This window comes from Halichoerus grypus, chromosome 9, assembly GCF_964656455.1.
Source record: "Halichoerus grypus chromosome 9, mHalGry1.hap1.1, whole genome shotgun sequence".
Taxonomy (NCBI): Eukaryota; Metazoa; Chordata; class Mammalia; order Carnivora; family Phocidae; genus Halichoerus; species Halichoerus grypus.
In genome coordinates, this window is record NC_135720.1 from 51,816,879 (window position 1) to 51,839,213 (window position 22,335).

Genomic DNA, 22,335 nt, shown 5'->3' on the forward strand with positions numbered 1-22,335 from the left:
CCACTTTGGGCTCTGCACTCAGTGGGGAGTCTGCTTGAAGATTCTCTCCCTCTGCCCCTCCCCCCACTTGTGCTCATGTGCACTAAAATAAATAAGTCTTAAGAAAGAAAGAAAAACTGAAGGGAAAAGAGCCTTAATCAATCTAGAAATAACCAGCTAAATAAATGACATATTTATTTTATACAATGAAAAACAATGTCACACAAATGAAATATTATGCCATCATTAAAATGAAGTAATTGGGCATTTATCCCAGAGAAAAACTTATGTTCACACAAAAACATGTATACAAATGTTGAAAAGTTTTATTCAATAGAGCCAAAAGCTGGAAAAACCCAAATATCCATCAACTGATAAACAGATGAATAAAATGTGATATATCCATACAGTAGAATACTAGGCAACAATAATCAGAACCTACTGATACATGTAGGAACTTGGATAAGTCTCCAGAGAATTAGGCTAAATGGAAAAGGCCAATCCCAAAGGTCACGTACTATATGACTGCACTTATATAACATTCTTGATATGACATCATAAAAATGGAGAACATATTAGTGGTTGCCAGGCGCCAGGATGGAGATGAGGGAAAGGAGGTGGCTACGGCTACAAAAGGGCAACAGGAAGAATCCTTGGAAATGTTCTATATCTTGACTGTGAGTGTTCCACAGTTTTGCAAGATACTATCACTGGGGGAAGCTGGGTAATGGTACATAGGACCTCTCTATTTTTTCTTACAACTGTACGTAAACTTACAATTATCTCAAAATAAGACATTTAAGTTTTAAAAATGAAATTAACAATTACCTAAAGACATGGAAAAGTATCTATAATCCTTCCTCCTTTATGAAAATTAGCCAAGATATCAAACTACCAAGTTCCTGAGGCTAAGGGAGAAACCAGATGTTAAAGTCACTAAATACATAACCCCAGTCAACCAAACAACCAAGATATAAGCACAAAGAAATGTTAACAATAAACTGCAGAACTACAGGTGATTTTTATTTTCCTCATTTTTGCAATCTGTAGTTTTCCAAATTTTTTCAACAAATACAGATACTTTAATAATAAAAGGAAATAAACTTTTAAAGGCTTATATCTATGGAACACCAACTTGTGTTAAGCTAGTCTTCCCAGATAACACAACTAGGTTTTGTCAGTACTCAGTGACTGGCTTAAACGGGAAAAAAAATGTAACTATGTGTGGTGATGGATATTAGCTAAACTTATCACAGTAATTATTTTGCAATCTACAAATATACCAAGTCATTATGCTGTACACCTAAAACTAATACAATATTATATGTCAATTATATCTCAATAAAAAATAAAGTAAGTGAATGGCTTACCCCTCAGAAGTCTTGAAAGACAGGAATATCTAAGGGCAAGTTGTGCTGGCCAGCAAATCAATCTTTTTTTTTTTTTAAGATTTTTATTTATTTATTTGACAGAGAGAGAGACAGTGAGAGGAGGAACACAAGCAGGGGGAGTGGGAGAGGGAGAAGCAGGCTTCCCGCCAAGCGGGGAGCCTGATGCGGGGCTCGATCCCAGGACCCTGGGATCATGACCTGAGCTGAAGGCAGTCGCTTAACCGACTGAGCCACCCAGGAGCCCTCAGCAAATTAATCTTGACCAAACAGAAGGCTGATACAGATTCTGATGGATCTTTAAAGAAAGAACTAGCCACCCAATATTTTCTTGCTGGAATATGGCTACATGCTATTATATGGAATATCTGTAATATCTGTATTCTATTCTGAAAGGAAAAGTGAAATGGGACAATCCACATCAACAGTCAGGAGTAAATGGAATGAAAAGAGGCTGGAATCTGTCTGAAGAAATGGGATAGCCCTTAACAGAAACAACTGTACATGACGGGTGTAGAGTGGGCTTGCTTCTCAGATACTTATTTTTAAAGCATTTCTAAGTTTGTGAGTCAGATTTTCACGGACTGAGTACTTTTTTTTTTTTTAAGGAAAGTGAGAGAAGAGTTTTAGAAAAGCAAATCCACTGAACTGTAAAACTTTCAAACCTGGGAAAGCCTTTTGTGGCTGAGGATGAGGGAAAAGACCAGAAGCAGAGGAAGACACATCCTGGGTGAAAGATCATTATGAGAAGCCTATAATCTTAAACTATGGTGCTCGATGATTAAATTGACTATTGAACACCATTCAAATAAGAGATAACTGTTCAAAGCATAAATCCAAAAACTATGGTTCTGATATGCGCACACACACACACACGTACACAATTCTAAGCATAGCTGAGAGCACACAGAAGTACAGAAATTAATATATTTTTGGTCCTAGAATAAGCAACAAAGTTAGTATACCCAGGAGGATTATATATTTCTCTTTTATATAAAATTGTCCTGTCTTAAAAGAAAACTCCAGTAAGAAAGGTTATGTTTTTAAAGAACATTCCTGAATCTGTTTCAGTTCAGAAGTGTCATTTACTTATTACCTGGAATAATAACAGGGGGAAAGGAAGATGGAGAACAGGAAATAAAAACAACTTGTTCTCGTAGTTATCCTGATCTAGGAATGAGCAGACGGCATTCATCCAAGTTTCTAATGAACTCAGTTTGCACCTCAAGTTTCTTCTATAGTCCCTGTTAGTAATCTTTTTATTAATTGCATCTAAAAAAGAAAAGGGAGAGAGAAAGAACGTGCACAGATGAGAACTTGAGAAATTCCTTCCTGGTTATCAGGAGAAGCTAAAAGTGAAGGAGGTGGAGGGTCATATGTGAAGAGAGAGGGCCCCTGCCCTAGGTTTGAAGTCCCCAACTACCCTACCAGCAGGTTGCAGTAACTGGAAAAGAGTCTATTCAACCATCCACATCTTGATACAGAATTCTGGTTGGCATTCCTGGAAGCCATTTATCTACCAAACCAATTCCATGAATGGGAGCCTTCCCAGGACATGTTTAGAATTCTTTCCCTAAATTTCTGTTTCCATGATGGTTAATTTCCAGTAAGTCAATCACCACAGAATGTGTAACACTTCTCCCTCCCTGCCCCCACCACCAAATCTGGACAGCCCCAAAACCTTTTGGAATTATGCTTCTGACTCATGTTGTACTTAACGTTCAAGAGAAAGCTCTCGATTTTTTCCCATTTCCCAGCAGGCTTCAGCACAGACAGCTGGTACAGAGCAATGGGTCAGTGCGTCCCAGTGACTCTTTTTTGAGTACCCTGCTTGCGGTTGCTTCAGCTCAGTTTATCACTCAGCAACTGCTTGGTAATCCCCTGTCATCCCCACCCTACAAATGTCCATATCAGCAGAGCTGGGTAGCAACAAGTCAGCAGAATTCAGCCAGTCAATCCATTCCTCCTCTGGAACTGAGGTGACTCAAGTGAAGATTAAGAAACTACTGAAGAAGTGCCTGGGTGGCTCAGTTGGTTCAGCGTCTGCCTTTGGCTCAGGTCAGGATCCCAGGGTCCTGGGATCGAGTCCCACATGGGGCTTCCCGCTCATCGGGGAGCCTGCTTCTCCCTCTGCCTGCCACCCCCCCCCCCCCCGCTTGTGCTCTCTTGCTCTCAACGAAATCTTAAAAAAAAAAAAAATACTGAAGAACATAATTTTGGGGCAAAAAGACTACTTCAGACTGAGAGAGGCACAGGGGTCTTTCCCTTCCCTAAATTGGGGGAGACAGAAGAAGGGGTAGGGTCAGGAGCAAGAAGGCAAGTATTAAAGTAGAAAAAACCTACAAAATGGTACATTATGAAGTGCATGTGAACTGAATCCTTAAAGGAAAATACATGCCCCACCAAATAATGGGGAACCTCAAAACTCCATGAGAGGAATTACGTTTTTATTTTTAAGTTTTTTTCTTGCTTTCTTTATGAGAAGGTTCAAAAATTCCAGCTTAGGATTTATGGGTTAGAAGAGGTTATTTAACAAATATGGCTGACTTTAAGTAGTTTCAGCAAAGGAAGAAGAATCACTAATTTTAAAAAACCAAAGCATAAATTCTAATTTTAGGACCTCATTAGTACTCTAGTAGGTGGCATATGATGGACTCTGTGATACATCTCAAGAGTCAGGCAGACCTAAGTGCTTATTAAAAATTAGAGGAAACATGAGGTTTGTTCCTGAAATAGCTCTCTGGCTACTGCACATGCTGCGGCTGGACTCAGCCACATAAAGGTCTACAGTATGAGCCACCAAAGCCTATTAATACTGCAGAGTATCTGTGTAAAAAATTCCTTGAAACATATTAAAACATGGAGTACCTACCAAGAGAATGCTGGGCTCTTTGCTCTGCACTGCTAGCTTAAATTTAGCCCAAGGAGACCCTAATTTCACATCGTCATTATCCAGAATGGGTATGAACACCACAAGGCAGCTCAGAGATGTCCTGATCCAATTAAAGACAGCACAATCATTTTGTTTAATAAGAAAGCAATTTTTCTTAAATAAGCATCCTCACAGCTAAAAAGAAAAATGCCTTCCACATTCAGAATCACAACCAATTTTTTTATGCCTAAACCCATTAACTATTCTCATTCTGGTGGGCTTCTGGACTTAATCGGGACAAAGAAGTTAAAAGAGTAAATCTCTAGGGTGACATTGTTTCTAACAGCTCCACAAACAGTCTCAGGTCTGCCTCTCTTTCTCATGTAGCCACCGTGAACTTACACAAGCTCTGAGCTGTGTGTCTCTCAACATAGCCCGACAGCATCACCCACATTCCAGCACGTCCCCCTTTGGGACAAGTGAAGGCACAACTGCATGGCCTAGTTATGTTGTCACTTAGCTGCTGCCATCTCCAGAGTGAAATTTTCTCTCCAGTCCTTTGGGATTCTCTCTGCTCATTGTGGTTCAGGCTATCATCCACACCTCAGACTCTAAAAAGTTAGAAAGGACTAATTTATCTAGTCCAAGCATTTCACTTCCCAAAGTGTGTTCTGCTGATAACTGTTTTCTGAGGGGGGAAAAAAAAAATCCTTTGGACCTAAAGCTGTTTGGGATATGCTGAGTTAAACTATGTAAAACAGGTTTTTTTTTTTACTGCAGGACTTCTCAGGAACTTCAACCTGCAGATATGTGTCCCAAAGCCCCTAAAGGGCAACAGCATATTAAGTATTTTCTGAACTCACTGAACCACAGATCTCTCTTTTAATAAAAATGTGGAAATGGTCTAAGGGTTCTAGATTCTCCCAAACTTCCTTTAATTTTGCCTATGAACAGGTGTACATTGACTTCTTTCCCCTAAACGTCCTTTCTCAGTACTCCTATCTTTGATTCCATTTCCTGCCTAAACTTTCCCACCCCTTCTCAAACATTTTCCTTCCCTGCTTACAAAATATATTTGAGATGTTCATCCTTCATCAACCTATAACTTTTCAAGTAATCTGGACTTTCCCCCCTATATCTCTGAGTCTACATTACTACTTTTATTTGAACAATTTTTTTTTAAATTAGGGAATTAACCAGGAGTCCATGGATGGGATTTAGAGGGTCCTAAGCCCCTGAAATCATATGCAAATCAGATGCAAAATGTCTTATGTAACCACATCTTTCTGGGGATACGCAGTACAACTGTTTCAAAGGGGTCAATTATTTCTCAAAATCGCATATAGCAAACATGGTTTTATAAAAATGTTTTTAATGCTAAAGGCATAATGGAATGGAGAGGAGAAATATAAAAAAAAAATCATGCATTTGACCTTTATGGTAAAATAATACATACTGACAGATTATAAATTTGGGGGGCATTCTTCAAAGTAAGGGAACATTTCAGGAAGAAAAAATTAGGATAAGTTTATATAAAAAGGACAAGAGGAAGGAAGCAGAGTCTAGGCAGGGTGTGACAGAATGATGGGGAACAGGGCTGCCACCATTATATTTCTTTAACTAGCATATAAAAAAACATCCTATATTTGGCTCATTAATGCAAAATCAATTTCTAGCAAAAATATGAAGCTCATACCAAAGTTTTTCTATATTGCTAGTTAAATTCAACTTAAGTTGAAGAGTTGGAGAGGTGAGTTATAATGAAAAGTATTTTCAGGGCGCCTGGCTGGCTCAGTCAGTAGAGCATGTGACTCTTGATCTCAGGGCTGTAAGTTTGAGCCCCATGTTGCGGAGATTACTTAAAAATAAAATCTTAAAAAAAAAAAAAAAAGCATTTTCACCCTACCTCCTTCTCCAGAAGTATTTCCAGTATTCCTGAAAACTCTATTTGCATTCCACATCACTACCTAGAAATACTATATGTTCACACCTCTCATAAACTCAACAAAAAAAAAGCAGGAGGCTTTTGGCCTCAACAACCTGTAGCCTGACAAGGGTTTGCAAAGCCCAGCTGTCTGGGGGAGGGGTGAGTGGGAAGTGTGGAAGACAGGCCCTGCTCTCCCCCACCCCTCGCCATCTCTCCTTGAGTACAACATTAAAATACCAGGAGGATAAACTCAACTCTTGGTTCTTGCTAGTGCTGTTACGGGAACCACTGTGAAAATACCTTGGATCACGAACGTCTCCACCAAAAATCACATACTTTCCCTGACACATACAGAACACTCACGTTCATTCTGAAGTGGCTTCTATAAACACACAAAGGAAGAGAGAGCCACCCACAAAACTGCTCAGGTGAAGCCCATTCTTATTTCACTGCATAGAGCTGGCCGGAGTCAGTTTGGAAAGAGCTGGACCTCTGCCAGATTCAACAAAGCCAGATTTGGGGATGAGAGGCCGGGCTGTCCTGAACTCTTACAATGGCTTAGTCACTGTGACATGCCACACCATGCCAGACCCAGAGGCCCATGGACTCAAGGTGGCACAGAAGCCGGGGCCACCACCACGGAGGCAGAATTCATATTTGCCATCTATATTCTTGGGAGTTTAGAAAGCAGAAATACAAAAACAATACGGCCAGAGCCAAAAGAAGAAGGGGGCCAGAGAGGGAGGCAAGAGCAAAGAGGGAAATGGGACTGAGGTGAGGCAGGAGGGAAGGAAGTACTGGATGCCTCTTATCTCACAGAAAATTTTGGGGAACATGGATAGTGCAATCTCACACCTTTATCCTATTAATAAGAAACCAAATCTCCAATTACTTAACAGCTTTGTTTTCTTTATTTGGCATCTAAACCTAAGGAGTATGAAACATGCTTTTGATATCCTACAACTCTCCTGAGAAGGAAAATGAGAAAAGGGACTCTCTTTTTTTTCTTCTCTAAAGCTCTAAAGCTCTAAATGTCACCTGTTTTCATTTTGTAAAAAAAAAACAAAAAACACACAGCTTAAATCAATCTAAATATCTCAAGTTCTCCTCTCCCCCCTTTTGAAATTAATTTGCCAACAACTGTTTGGGGACAGAGACAACAAGAAAGAGGGAAGAATATCAGCATATAGCTTTGTGCTCTCTCTCCTCTCTTTGCTTTTGCAGTTTTAAGAAAAGTCAAAGTTAAAAAACCACAACACAAACAAAACCAAAAGATGTCCAAAAGAAATACATAGCAAAGGAAAAAAATATTTACTTTTCCTTCCCTACACCCGCCCCCCTCAATTATTTAGCTTTCCTTAGGCACAGTTAACCTTCTGACAACACCTTTACTCAGTCTTTCAAGCTCATCTATTTAAAAACAGTAAGATCTAAAATATCTGCACACCCTATTTCACAATCAACATCTTTTGATAAACTAGGAAATAAAAGAACATCTTGTTACTATAATGTATAATCTTCCCTTCTAAGAAAAAAAAACTTGAATCAAATCCAACTAACATGATCCATTAAGAACAAGCTAGTTCTTAGAGGCTAACTTTGTACATGGAGGACATGAACTTTGAAAACAAACACTCAACAATTTTCCCAATAGCTCCATGTTCAAATAACCCACTAAATTATACATTCCTCAGCATGCATCCATTTCTCTGAAGATACACTCGAGAAATGCCCTCTCTAGTTTCTAATGGTGTTGAGATTGATACTAAAGACTGAAAAACAGTGAAAGCACTGAGACCCCCCTCCTCCCCTCACCCACTGAGATACTACCACACAGACCACTCTCAGTGCCCTCTCAACAAATGGCTTCTCCAACTCTGAACCCACAACAAATGTGCAACCTGAGGCCCCAGCTGTGGCAGACATATGCCAGAAGCCGAACTCAGGACACTTTTAGCATTCACATAGAAGCTCACACAGGTGTGAGGAACCACACCACCATGATCTGAGAAATGGACGCACCCCCTTCCACACACATACACACGCACTTCCACCCACCACCCTTCGATTCCAAAAGGCCACCAATGCTTATAGGACCTCCTACTTGAAAAATAATTTCAGGTGAATGTAAAATTCATTCTTGCTTGCTACTAACAAGGACTGTAAGTTCCTGAAAGGGAAGAATTTCTATTGCTCAAATCATGAGAGGAGGAGGAGGGAGACAGAAGAGAAGGAAAGACTCTTGAGTAAGCATGAATAGAGGAAGGACCGTGAAAGCAAAGGGCCTAGCTTACAGTGCTAAAAAACTGGCCAAAATATACTATTTGTTCTTCAAGAAATTCCAACCATAGCCTTTCCTCAACTTTTTTTCTTTTTAGATCAACTTTATTGAAGTATAATTTATGTACCAAAAAATGCACCCATTATGGGGCGCCTGGGTGGCTCAGTTGTTGGGCGATGTCTGCCTTCGGCTCAGGTCATGGTCCCAGGGTCCTGGGATGGAGCCCGGCATCGGGCTCCCTGCTCAGCGGGAAGCCTGCTTCTCCCTCTCCCCCTGCTTGTGTTCCCTCTCTCGCTGTCTCTCTCCCTGTCAAATAAATAAAATCTTAAAAAAAATTTCCTTTAAAAAAAAATGCACCCATTTTAAGCATACAGTTAGATGAATTTGGGCAACTGTATACACCAGTGTAACCACCACAATAATGATACAGAACATTTTCATATCCCTACAAAGTTAAAGTTTCCTTATGCCCTTTTTGCAGTCACTCTCCTCCTACCCCCATGGCCCCTGGCAGTCACTGATCTGCTTTCTGTCACCATGGGTTAGCGTGACCTTTTCTTAAACTTCATATAAATGGGAACAAATAGTATGTACTCTTCTGCACATACCCATGTTTTGTATCAGTGGCTTGTTCCTCTTTATTGCTGAGTAGTATTCCCTTTGTATCAGTATACCACAATTTTCCAAACTTTTTTTTAAACAAAAAGGCAGCAATGGTTAACTTTAAACACATACATAAAACTGGGGCACCTAGCTGGCTCAGTCAGAAGAGCGTGCGACCTCTGATCTCAGGGTCGTGAGTTCGAGCCCTACGTTAGTTGCAGAGATTACTTAAAATAAATAATTAAAAAATAAAACACATACATAAAACTTTTCAAGAATACCATTATTTCTTTTTCTCAAGGTAACTGGAACCCATAAGTAACTGTATAAAGTGCAGACCACAAAACCTTTGGCTTCACGAACATGAAGTTTTGTTTGTTTCACCTCCTGATACAATAAACTGTTCAATCCGATGGAAAGAAAAATGATAACCTGCGATTTTTGTTTACTGCCAGCTCAAGATGTCATTCCAAGCTGCTGAACAACTATGAGGAAACTGTCTCCAAGCAAATTTTCATGTGCTGCTTCCTGAATGCCTGACCGAAAAGTGAACTTCAGGGCTACAGTTTAATATGGTTCTGATCCTTCTGCTTTTGCCTGATTAGTGAGAATTTTGGATTTCATGCTGGCTCCTGAGTTACCCTACCACCAAAGGATGTCATGGGATTGCCCCAAGAAGTCCTGTTTAGAAAAGGAAATAAACATACCATTTAAAATTTGTGTAACCTAACCTAAAATCATGAAGACTACTAGTATTTTACAATTTGGGAAATATTGTTCTAACATATAATGTACATCCCACACGTGGCACTTGTTTAGGATGGTTGCCTATAACAGGCATGTTATACCCTGAATGTAAATGTACTACCCTTAACCAGTTGTTGGGTACAAAGATAAAACAGTCTCTCAAAGATCTCCCAATGAGCCCCAGCTATACCTGTGAAATGAGAAACTCTAATCCCCAGAAGCAAAAGGAAATCTCCATACCCTCAGCTCCCACTGCCCTACCCATGCCCAAGCAGGTCTTTATAACAGTTACAAAGGCAGGCAGCAGCATCTTCTAAGGGAGAGGTCCTAGACTGAGAAGACTATTTCCTGTCCACTCTGCCTAATCAACTAGTGGGTGCTTTGAGCTCACCACCAAGTTCTGGGCCTCAGTTTCTTTTTTCTATCGAATGAGGCCACTGACCTAGAATGGACTCTAATGTACCCTCTCTAGTCTGAAAGCTGTAATAGGAGTCTCATAAAAGAGCAATAATCCCAGGACTAAAAGGAGAAAAGTTGCATATTTTTTGAATCATAATAGAATTTGTGAGCATGACATCCAAAATTCTGACAGAAACATCAGTTGTAGGAGCCTGGGTGGCTCAGTTGGTTAAGCGTCTGCTTTCAGCTCAGGTTATGATTTCAGGGTCCTGGGATCGAGTCCCGCATCGGGCTCTCTGTTCAGCAGAGAGTCTGCTTCTCCCTCTCCCTTTGCGCCTCTGCCCTGCTCCTGCTCTCTCTCTTGCTCACGCTCTCTCTCAAAAAAATAAATAAAATCTTAAAAAAAAAAAAAAAGAAAGAAAGAAAAGAAACATTAGTCTCAATTCTCCATTTATAATTCTTGGCTGTTACAGTCTTTAAATAAATACTTTCATTTTGTCTACCATTACCTCTTGTTTTCCTCTAATTTGAGTATTATCCCTCAAAAAAAAAAGCACTGAAATTAAATCTTATTAATGAGTTGCAGTCTTCACATTTAACTTTACGTATCTGTGTGCCTGTTGTCTGAATACTGATGCTTAAGGGTTTTTATTATGACACTGTATAGAACCCGACATCTTTGATTAAATCTCTAGAGGGTGAAAAGTTTCCTTGGGGGGGAAAAATACCACTTCATTTTGCAATAGTTTTTTCCTGGGCAACATGCTTTTGATTTTTCATGAAACTGCAAAGGATCACTTAAAGCTTGACTAACATTCAGTATGAAAGGGTTTTTTTTTTTTTATACAGTCACAATTAGAAGGCTGTCTTAGAATCCGCATTAGGCAACCCTGTATAATCCAACAGCCCGTTCAATTTCCCATAAGCATCTAAAGCAAGCACTGCTTTCCCCAATATTAGTCACAGACTCTGGTTCAGGACAGGCAGCCACTCTGCTCCAGCACCATCCACCCCCTGCCTGCTTCTTCCTCTTGCTCTTCAAGTTAACAGCAGCTAAAGCTGAGCTTCCACCGCTGGACGAGAGTGCAGGGAGGGGGCCTGCAAGTCCACCCCGGAATCTGGAAAAGGATGGATGGCTGCACTCGAAGAACAAAAGCCTGCCTCATGGATGAAGCACTTTCCAAGACAGGAATGGCAGGCTGAGAAAACACTGGCCGGAGCACTTGTGCAGGCGCATGGTCCTTCTTAGTACTAAATGTACCCAGCACTTGGAGAGGAAGTAAACAAGGATCCGGGTTATGCAGGCGTCCGTGTGGCCCACGGCAGCCAAGGCCTGGTCGGTCAAGACTCCCGACTCCCAGTCAGGGGGCGCTGACGTCACAAAGCTCCAAAATGTGGGCTGCGTGTGACCAGGAAAAATTACAAAGGCCACTTTAAATACAGCCTGTATTTCTCTCTACCAGTTAGATATTTTTTTTATTTTTAAAAACAATAATTTTCTGAAAAAGTTAAGTAAAGCCAGAACATGGAAAACAGCTACATGGGGAATGGTCCACAGGAACAGCACACAGGTACCTTGATGCCACCCATTTTTCTCCTCAGGACACATTTGCATCAAACTTCCAACTCCACCAGACCAAAAACAGGTTTGGCTGTTCAGTCTTAGAAAACAGCCTCGGGAATGTCAATCTTTAAATGTCCTACTGCAGAATCTTCAACATTATCATTATGTTTACTTAATAAATGCTAAGCAACTAAGATACTATCATTACTTTCCATCAAAAACTGTTTAAACATTCCTTCAAGCTTTTCCATTTCCCAGTCACACCAGAACAAACTGTGGGTTTTTTTTTTTCTTTTCTTTTTTTCTTTTTTGCCTAGTTGCAGAAAATAATCCCAGCAGAGCCGAAAGCATCCTGCTGAGGTTTTGAGCTTGAGGGCAAGACCCAGTCAAGCTGTATTTCTCTGTTTCTCCCACCTACTATACTCTGGGAGGCCCAGACCATGGTTTCCCAGCCAGCAGGACACTGTATCTTGACTCACCACAAAGACAGTCTCAGTGTGTCTTGATATTCTAAGTTTCTTCTTAGCCTCTGTCTTTGGGGTGGGGGATGAGGGACTAGGGAATATAAAGAGATAAAATAGAAGCAGTGCTGACCAGAAGGAAGAAGGGAGAGAGCTTTTTCTGTATCAACACACATATATCTCATTTTGTATAACAAATGTATTCTCGTACAGTTGACCATAACTGAACTTCTGAAATCTGATTCTTTAAAATGTAACAGCTCATTAATTAAAGAAATGTGATTGTACAACCACCTCAGTTTGTATCTTTCTGTAAACCTTAATTTGTCATATAGTTTAGTTTAAAAAAGTAATACTATTATATCCAGGTAACGGTCCATGCAAATGAATCAGCACACTAGCAAAAGAATAAGTCCAAGTGCAGAGAGAAACAGGACTTCAATTTTTAAATATATTAAAAAATAGTTCAAAAGGAATTTACTCAAAAACCAGCTCACACATATCATCTCTACCTTTATTTATCAATTTGAAGATGATGAAATAAAACACATTTTTAAATGAGGTCACGAGCAATGCAACTGGTTAGCAGATCACCGCAACAACTAGAACTTTAAACTATGTTAACTATGTTAAAGTTGCCTTAAAAACTGTCTTTCTTGGGGCACCTGGGTGGCTCAGTTGGTTAAGCATCTGCCTTCAGCTCAGGTCATGATCCCAGAGTCCTGGGATCGAGCCCCGCGTCGGGCTCCCTGCTCAGCGGGAAGCCTGCTTCTCCCTCTCCCACTCCCCCAGCTTGTGTTCTCTCTCTGTCTCTCTCTGTCAAATGAATAAATAAAATCTGTAAAAAACAAACCGTCTTTCTTCATTTTAAGATGGAACCTCACACTTAGGAGGCAGGTCCCTTTTGCTTTATTGTACACTGGGGTCTTAGGAAGGGCAACACGAGCAAAAAGCTGCAGGGGTGGGAGGGGAAGCCCTTCTCCAGCATGTGTCCCAGTTAATGTTACTAGTTTGGAAACACTGGTCTGAGTCATCGCAAAATGCAGGAATCCTTAGTTTTTCTATAAAAATATTTGTGTCCTATGACAGACTTAATGCAACACAGGTGGGCAAAAGGAAAGTTCCAGGTTTCGGAACCAAATGTACCATCAGGCAAGTCAACTAAGCACAGATAACCTCAAAGAGAAATTAAACATTTTGTCAAGGGTTTCTGATGACAATGCAAAAGCAGGAGAGTACATTGTACTTTAAACAATGCCTCTTCTGTTTGCAGGAACGTGGACTGGCCTAAAATGGAGGGGAGAAAAACAGGGGCGGCACTGAGCCACAGCTCTCACTTCAAAGGCAAATGAGGAGTGTGTGTGTGTGTGTGTGTGTGTGTGTGTGTGTACACATACATATATATACACACATATATATATTTTTCTACAAATTGGCAAAATATATGTACCACAGGTGGGCACACAAAGCTCCTCGTGCTGCCTGACACCCCATCAATCCCTACATATAATGCCCCTCAACGGAACCACCTCATTCCCTTGAGCAGTTTGAGGGCCAATTAACTCTGCCCAAGGAGAAGCAGTCTCAGGATCCCTTCATCTGTCGAGTAGAGGTGTATTCAGCCCTGAGGAACTATTCTAAGTGACAGAGACCTCTGACAGAGGAGGGGGAAGTAGGAGGTGGAGTGGGCAGGCTCCACCTATATTCACTCTGCCCCCGGGAACCTGGGTGAGGAGTTTGATCCACTGGATGCACCAGACACCTGCCGAACCAATCAGGGGCCAGACCCAGCTCTTAGTCTCAGCTTCCTTAGCAACTGAAAAAAAAGATTTACCCTCAGGTTTATTGTGAGGATAGTGCTCAATAAATGTTATTACAGTTTCCTTACTGACCCCTGAGCCCTTTCCCTGAGAACCAGCCTTGTCTCGCACCCCAAGGCCTCCTGGAAGCTAGACTACGGCAATGCCCTTGTGCTGAGCACGAACTACATACCAGCTCCTTGGCAATGCCCTCAACCCCAGCCCCTTCTGCTGAGTCCCTGCTACTAATTCTTGGTAATAGGCAAGTCCTTATATCCAGACTTTTGCCTTCCGCCCACCTCTTCCGATTCCTGTTTTCCCACCTGCCTTGGTTTTCTCCATGGGCAGCTGTGACAACTTTCCCAAAGAGCTTCATCCATACTATTTCATGTGTAAGTTCCAGTCACTCCCTAAGTCTGGAGCCACACACACTCAACCAAACTCTTTTTGTAAACCTTAATTTGTCATATAGTCAAAAAACGATTTACAAGGCTAGACAGACAAATAAATAAACCACTGAGAAAGAACACTCAAACAGACTGGCTCATTACCCTAGAGAACCAAATTTCAAATATGAGAATGTCATCTATTAGATCAGTGTTCTGTTTATGATGGCCTAAGAGAAAAAGTTTCTCAGTAATAGAAAAAGCCGTGCTTCTTCTGTGAAACTGATCTGTTTTTATTAAAGGCAATTATAAAGTTGGAAGCCGAACTTATATCCTTTTTTGCTTCAGCTGCTATGAAACTCAAGCAAAATCTATGGTCTAACACCTGTCAAGCACTACATTGCCCTTTACCCTCAGATTCATCCTTTTATACAGCATATATTTTTGTATTATAAGGGGAGCATAAACAAACATCAATTTGAAATTAACATCTTTAGGCAAAGATGGTCTTTGCTTTTCTATTGGTTTGGGTCTATCCAGGAATAGCAAATCTGGGTCAATGTTTAAAGCCAATAATAAAGCAAGGAACCTGCTGACAAGGTGGGATGGGAACAAGGTGGAAGCAGAACTTAGACCTAGGCCCCTCGTCTCTCCCCCACGCACCTTGAAGGATGTGTCAGGAGAGCAGCCAGAATGAAGGGCGCAGCAGCACACTCCATCACTCTGTGGAAGCCAATTTTGGATGATACTGAGTCTAATGTGTATTTAAAGTGGTTTAGATTTTCCTTTGGCTAAAACCTTCGAGACTGTAGACTAATAGAACAATAATTATGATCACTTTTCCTAAGGTGCCCTGAATAGCCTTAGAAGCACTCTAATGGGAGGTAAAAGGCAACTCTAAATTACAGGAAAGCAAGGGCCACACCTTGCAGAGGTTCTCAGCTGTCTTGAGAAGAAGAGCCCAGCCTCATTCAGCTGAAGTGCTAAGGAAGTTCAGAGGGCCCTCCTAGAGGGCCAAAGAGCTATGGATGCACTGCCAACTGGGCTCCAAACTCAAGTCAGCAGCTGCTCCCCAGGCTAAGGGGCCTGTGAACCCCAACCAGCTTTGTGATCTATTCGACCTGGATTTAGACACCTTCAGCAGAATTTAAATTCCAGGTGGGGAACCTCTGCTCCCCAGGTGGAAAAATAAGATGACAAAGATTCTTCATGACTTGGAGACTTTGCAGTCAGCAATGATTATAGCAAAGCAAGAGCCAAAACCATAGACTGTGAATTCAACTTTTCATTTCAAAAGAGACAGCTCTATGACCCTGTGCAGGCTACCATGTTTCAATTTCATCGCTAGGAAATAGAATAAGATTCCTGCCTTTTATCTCTCATTAGAGTGCTTTTGAGGCTATTCAGGGCTCCTTAGGAAAAGCGATCACTATTATTATTCTATTAGTCTATAACCTCCTAAGTTTTAGCCAAATGAAAATCTAAACCACTTTAAATACACATTGGACTCAGTCTCATCCAAAATTGGCTCTGCATCCTAGTAAATGCAAGTTTCCAGATGGCAAGATTTTAGGTGAAATCATCAAAAGACTACATAAGTGCCACATATTATTACGTGCCTTCCACTCATTAATTCACCCAACACTCTGCATGTTAGGGATGAGCCAAGTTATCTCCTTTACAAAAAGCAGACTCAGTATTCTTTCATGGTTACACAAACAAATAGCAAAGCCAAAGTGAAAGGAAGGACAACTCCCTCCCCTCCCTGTACCCTGCAATTTATCAAGCAGGGTCTGTGTTTTATCACTTTTCCTTGAGGGTTGCAAAAGTTTTGCAAGGAATTCTTTGATTACTGTAATACTTTTATCAACAAAAGAAAATGGAACTCCAACGACATACTATACTGTCAGAAATTTCACTAAAAGAGGTGGAAACATGAAGGATGGGCAGAAATACGTGCCAGGACATACAGCTGAGCAAAACTTCCCTTCTTTCCAGGCAAGGTAGACTCTGGGACCACGGAGGCCTTCCTTAAGGCAGTCTCCCAGGAAACACTGCACACACTTTCTGTGTGCACTTCCCTATCGTTCATCGCACTGTCAACTCATCAAAGGCAACACCTACTTCTACATCCATCTTGATCCTCAACACATCAATACATTTGCTGAATGAAAGCAGATGAATAAGTCAGATGAATAAATAATCATGGCTGTGGCCCAGGCAGCACACTCCCATGCCCTGTCCCCAAATGACTATACCACGTGGGCCCTGGAGTTGGGCCTAGACCCTAGCCCAGGCTATAGAAGCCAGCAAACTGCCACCAACCCACTGCCGAAGGACAAGAAAACTGTTTACAGGAGTTTGACTCAGATAATTTGCCATATTTTTATTTCACCTTTAAAGGACATATAGATTAATTCACCGCAGCATCAGAAATCCCATCTGCCGTAAACCTTTCAATAATCAGTGTCAAGACTGCAATCTCCTTTAACAAAAGTGACCATAAGGGGCATTTTTGCTCTCAGTGCCAAGGAAATTGTTCATTCCAAAGACTACCAAATCTCTTCAATGCCTACAAAAGAGCTCAGCATATCAATCAGACTTTAAGAGTTACAGAAAGCTGCTTTGGGGACTTAACTTCCAACAAAAGATATCCAAGTCTACCAAACACCATTTAACGTATGGCCTGTCCAGCATCCCGAATGGTGCAATTGCAGATTTTCCTTGCAGCAAACTGCTGACAGTTAAAGCCACTGATCCAGCTAACTGTGCCCACTTCTCTGGCACAAAGTCACTTATTCTTAGAAATATATGCAATGGAACTCTTACCCCAAGACAACCCTCATACAACTACTTAGAAAATTCAGGCCCCATCACTCTGCTTTATAGGGGCTGCCACCAATCAGTCATGCTTCAAGGTTTGGAGACTGATAAGGCAACATCTGGCCACCTGAGAAAGTCTCTCACAGGTCCACTTCCAGAGGACGCTTCCACACTGGCCACAGTTAAATAAAAAGCCTTGTTCCTCCCTGGAGAATAATGTAGTGGTGTCTGAAGTGAGGAACATGTCCAGGCAGGCACAGGCATGCTCACAGACCCTCATGAGGCAGTCGGGCAGGTTGTCCTCCGTAAGAGTGGTGGTGACTATGGTGACCACTAGGCAGCTCAAAACTAAGAGTGGCCAAACTATGCACTTCAGGTAAGCTCCTTTACATCTCTTATCCTTAATTTCCTCATCTAGAAAATGAAGGGATAAACCAGATGACATCCAAAGCCTTTAGTTCTGGAACTCAGAGGTTCCATCATCAATTTAGCATTGGTTTGCTTCCAGTCCTTCAGGAAAATCCCTCAGGAAACAGGGCCCAGGTGAGATGGACAGAGCAATGTCAGGTACATAAAGGAGGGCTGCCAAGAAGGGTGGTCTAGGTACTGAGGGTCAGGAGTGAGGCCAGTTACACCTAATACAGGTAGTAAGTAACAATGGATTGACCAACTGCACTATCTTTTCTGGGTCAGACTTGGCTTTTCCACCTTGACGTACAGGAGGTAAGACAAACCCAACGTCAAGTCTGCCCTGAAAACGGTCTCCTCAAAAAAGAAAAGAACCTCACCCCTTAACATCTTCTAGAAGAGTCACTCACATCTACATGACAGAAACCTAACTGAAAAGTATTAAATAGGGTAAATGCATGACCTTACAAACAGCTCCTTTATTTTCTTTAAGGTCTTTCAGGGCATTTCTGTTTACATGCAGAATACAAAATGTTCATTTAAAAAAGTCCAATCACTTTTAAAAATATCAGTCAATGACTGAGAAAGAGATGTTTCTGAATTCTTACAATGAGATAAAAAGATTTCCACGCAACTTCTTAGATGAAAAGCTGTCTTTCACTAGAACACAGGACTGGGAATCCTGGACTTCTTAGCACATGCTTCACCTTCACTTCCACTCACTAGTTCTAGGGCAGGTCACAAGCCTGCTGGGCCTGCTTCCCACATCTGGAAAACAAGATGTTTAGGAGGGGTCCCTCTAATCTAAATGCAACTGGTAGGCACTTGCTTAAGCAGGTAGTAAATAAATGGTCTACACCAAACCAACAAAGGCTGATTTCTCCTTTTTTTCCATGGGGGTTAAAAGTGCAAGGAAAATATTTTGTCTCTATATGACAGTGAACACTGTTTGTATAATAAATATTCAAAAAATAGCCTCGATTGCTTTTAGGGCTTTTTCTTAGAGTGTGCGCAGCCTATATTTTAAAGTATTAAGAAACACTATCTTTATCATTAATCTCAGGAAAAAATAGAGACACTTTATTTTTCATGCAGATGAGAAATACCAGACAACCAAGTTCTTTTAACAAAGTCTTGGCAGCAAGTCGCAGATCATTTTTCATTGACAGGGTGATAATGGGAAAAAGATGGCACATACAGTTTCCTATTCCTCTCCTCTCATTCCTTTACCCCTCGAACATCAGGGACTTTGGGAGATTTGTTTACAGACAGAATGCCTCTCCCACTTTGACAAAGAAAAAAGTATTCAGAATTCTGAACTCCCTGAAAGACACTACCAAAACATAGAACATTATTACTTTTTTACCATCCCAGAATCACAAGTAACTTTGCTTTCCTCTTTTTCCTTCCAGAATAAGAACTGCTATGGTTCCCTTTTCTCCATGGTTCCATGCCAGACTGAAAGCAAATTGTTTACTTTTTTTTTTTAAAGATTTTATTTATTTATTTGAGAGAGAGAGAATGAGAGTGAGCGAGTACATGAGAGCGGGGAGGGTCAGAGGGAGAAGCAGACTCCCTGCCGAGCAAGGAGCCCGATGCGGGACTCGATCCAGAGACTCCATGATCATGACCTGGGCTGAAGGCAGTCGCTTAACGAACTGAGCCACCCAGGCGCCCCGCAAATTGTTTACATTTTAATCATAAAATGTATTCATTGATGATATCACTTAAGTGACAGTATGTATGTGCTGTTTGATAATGTTCTTTGCAGAAATTACATAATGGCTTAACTGTCCTAAACCCAGCCATTGCCCCTCATATTTCCTCTCAATCAACACAACTACTACCCTCCCTCCAGCTTCTGCCAAGGTATTTTTACTGGGCCATCACCCATTCTCCTAGATCCCTCTTTGCCAATCAAGTAATCACCCATGTCCACTACAACTTAGCCTCCTTCTCCTAATGCTTCCATCATCCAACACCTGCTTACTTCAGGTCACCTTCTTAAACCACCACACACAATATCCTGGGGCTCGAAGTGTGAAAAAGATCCAAGAAAAGAAGGAAAACTACACCTAAATGATCCACTGGCTTCTGAAGCCAGGCCATGCAGATGTAGCTGTTCACCAGGTGCTGGAACACAATTAGACTGCTTCCACTTGCCCCAGGGAGAGGGAGAGAAAAAGCAGTCCTCACAGGGAAGTTTAGATGTGGTCCAGAGTCAAAGCATCTCTGTGTCTCATTTCTTGATCTGCAAAATAGGACCTGGGTCACCCTTCTTGGAATATCACTTATATCTGCTTTGCAGCCTGGAGAAAATAGGCGGTTTGCAGAGTCCTATTCCTAAGAATAATTATACTTCACAGGAGTGCAAGTCTTAAAAAAAAAAAAAAAAGCCTGTTGGGTTCAATATGAATGCTTGTCTCCAACCTCACACTCAAGTCTGTTCTCCATGGGCTCTGAAAGAGTGACTGGCCAGGTAGAACACATCTGTCTTAATTTTAACACAAGATCATGCAAACTCCCCTCCTTTCTCTACTCTTAAGCCAATGAGAGATGTGATAAGGATGAACAGCCCAGTGAGGTCTCAGGCAGTATTACAAAATCAAGATTCCTAAGTGTAGCTAAATCACTGATTTTAGAATTTAGTCAAAGTAGAGACTTACTGATACAGGTATGTCACCTCTATCACTTGCCAACCATGTGGTCTTAGCCAAGTCACTTAACCATCCTATACCTAAGTTTCCTCCTCTGTAAAGAGGAAGAGCTAATATGCAGAAAGCTCTTAGCAACACCCGGCACTTAATAAATGTTCAATTAATAGTAGCTTTTAGTTACAGCCATGAAAATGATGGCTACACCTAAGGCCGAGACTGCACATATCACTCCAATTCGCACCAATTCAGACTGAAGATATAGTGGCTTTTGCCCTTTTTTGGGGGAGGGGATAAAAGCTTTCCAGCGTCAATGACAATTCTCCCCAGTTCAGCAGCATGTAGAAGTCAGGGCACAGGGACCTTCTTCTCAAAACCAAAGGCCTCCTCTATAGCCTCCTAGAGGGGATTTTAAAAGAGGAATCAAGCAGACAGATGTCCCTTATTACCATCTTCAGATCTGGGCCACAGGAGCCAAGGACTCAGATCCCTCTGATCCTTGGGCTAGGAGCCAAGACTTCTAGACTGCTGCCAGGCAGGCTTTTCCTTATGAGCCTGACTGCTCCTTAAGGCACTTTACTCCTCTGTAAATGCATTCTTAATGCCAGGTCTTTTTTCCAAGATACCCCCCTTGCCCTGCCCCCAAAACATGGAAACAATGACCCATCCTTTTGGAAAACCAAAATGGAAGTGAATTAACAACGTTTACACATTTCATCTGTGAGCAGTGACAGCTTTGGGAAACATTCCACCAGGTGCATCTGACTGAATTCTGATCTTAGAAGACCCTAGTAATCTCCTGGGGTCCAACTCTGCAGTCAAATGCTCTACCCCTGAGCTATCCCGCCTCCTGGGGTCCAACTCTGAATGCTGCTTACAGTGTTCATGGCACATTTAGGACGGCCTCCAAATGTTGGCCCCAGACATAAGGTCCTGAAATGAACTTCCAAGTCTGGCCAACTGACTGTTCTTTGCACTATTTATATTCCTAAAGCCATCAGCTATGTTTGATATGGCTGATCATGAGGCCCAGCTTAATGGACTACAGAATCCAGTGATACTGACAGCAGGAATAACTTGTTTTGCTGTTTACCTGGCTTCACCTTGTGGGAGAGGCTGTGTGCCTTTTAGGACTCTGAGCCAAGATGGATGCCATCTCCTCACCACAGCGTCGCCTCTGACCTCATCATGAGAGCTTCATCACTTTCCCCTTAGCTTCACTCACCCTCCACACCGATTACACCCAGCACATTTTAATCTTATCTTTCTCCCACATGTCCCACGTCTGTCTGTGGATGAGTCACTGCGACTACTCCCCTGTCTGATGCTAGTCTTAAAACTAAGAACATTCCCAAAAGACCAAAACAAACAAGGGGAAAAGATCACAAAACAACAAGAATCCAACCTCAATACAAATCCTTTGAACATAACATACGCACCAGGATGAACATTTGGCATTCTCTGTGTACCTCAGCAGATCCTTCATTATGGTCATCCAGGAAGAAGACTGGTGTCCTTGCCCTGTACAGAAAGCTACACAGCATCCAGGATCTGTGGCAAGTCTAGAATACCCAAGGGGCTAGGATCTTTGTTACATTTCAACAGTTCTCACCATGAGATGGCTGTTCATCTTTTCTCACTCTTGTCAGGATTCTGAAGCCAACGTGGCATGAGAATTTTGATTTTTGACTCCCAATCTGTCACCAGAGGAATTCCAGTCTTAGCAAATGACTTAAGCAGTGGTTCTCAAACTTCAGCTTGCAGAATTACCTGGAGGCCTTGTTACAAGAGAATGCTGGGCCCAGAGTTTCTGATTCAGTATGTCTGAGGTAGGCCCAAGAATCTGCATTTCCAAGTTCCTAGGTGATGCTGATGCTGATCTGGACACCCCACTTTCAGAACCACTAGCTTAATGCATCAGAATATGGTAGACCCCCCTCGGGGTATATCAGGTTAGGTTGCACAAAAGAAGGACAGTAAATTTATGTGTCTCAGTGTTCAAATCTCATGCAATGACTTGAACGATGACTCATGCACCATCTCT

The 22,335-nt window shown here is 41.6% G+C and overlaps 1 protein-coding gene across 4 annotated transcripts in view; it reads right to left on the reverse strand.

Annotated features, from left to right (window-relative positions):
* FOXO3 (forkhead box O3) overlaps positions 1-22,335 on the reverse strand; it is a 123,531-nt gene that overhangs the window by 82,630 nt on the left and 18,566 nt on the right. The gene's annotated exons all lie outside the window — the stretch shown is intronic.